This window comes from Acanthaster planci, linkage group LG02 (genome assembly GCF_054643075.1).
Source record: "Acanthaster planci isolate LZ-2023a linkage group LG02, COTS_SCS, whole genome shotgun sequence".
Lineage (NCBI taxonomy): Eukaryota > Metazoa > Echinodermata > Asteroidea > Valvatida > Acanthasteridae > Acanthaster > Acanthaster planci.
Window position 1 is genome coordinate 316,657 of NC_141778.1, and position 1,314 is coordinate 317,970.

The window sequence follows — 1,314 nt, forward strand, 5'->3', positions numbered from 1 at the left end:
TGTGTGAAGACAAGGAAGACTTTACATTGAATTGCTTTGTAAAATTTCCAAATGGGCATGCTACAGTCAATCCTTCCTTGATGTGATTCTTCAAGTGTGCCAAAAATTCTTGAATATCAGAACACTGCTGTTGACAAAACTGCATCATGCATTTTACACTAACACCTGCACTCTGATATCTGGCACTAATTCCATCATTGCCATGAGCTATGCCTGTTCCATGATGTCTTGATACATGTGACACCAACCCTTTGTAAGTAAAACATGTTTTCATACATCCTGGGACACAGCAGGGAAAGTGCACATTTCTCTCATGCCTGTGAATTTGATAATGTCTTGTGTATGCCTTTAAATTTTTACACTGAAGGCGTACATTACAAATGTGGCAAACGGGGTGGTTGGACATGTCATTTTCCATCATCTTTTCTCAGAATGAAACTAGCCTTGGCCCAACACCTGATTGTCAGGTTGTACACTTAAAAACACGGAATCCACATAGAAACACAGATATATGACTTCAATCCGATTGCCTCCCTGCAGCTCTGGTTCAATCTTAACACAAATGACGTTAGGATAGGGTTCTAGTACGGTGTGTTAACAGTCATGATAGGCCTAGTTAACGTTACATGAGTCATGTGGACATGTCATGTTATGACATGTTTGTCGCGAAACAGTGGTAAGCAACTGGATCATTTTCTCACGAGATAAAAACGAAACTGCATTTCGCTCTAATGATAACACAGATCAATAAATGGTGATGTAAATACTTACTTAGGCTAGTAACTAGACAAGAACCTAAAAAAAGTACATGTAACGTACATGGGTTCCTTCAGCAGTAAGAATGCTTTTTCCAAATTCAATTTTAACATCCCCGTGAGACAATAGAGAAAAGTATATTACGACCCAGTCGTTAACTTTGGGGTTTTATTTTTGGCAAAGGAAACAAATAGTATTTGAAGGTCCGAGTATACTTCGATTAAAATTAAAGATTCTAAACTACAAATTCAAACGAAGTTTAGAACCCAGGTTTCAACAAGCCTTCATTGAATAGCGACCGGAAGTGGGCATCGGCAGTACCACAATGTTTCAAATGCCTGCTCTTCCCTTCCTGGTATGGGACACAAAGAAATTATTACTGCAGTGGAACAATATTTCGTTTTGATGTGATTCACGAGTTCCTTTAAAATATTTTACAGATTTAAGACGGTAAACTATAATTGAGATTATCGAAATACCGCAAAGATCACTATATACCGTCAAAGAAAAAAATACAATGTAACTGTCAGTCACTCGGAAGAAATGGTTCCCAGACAC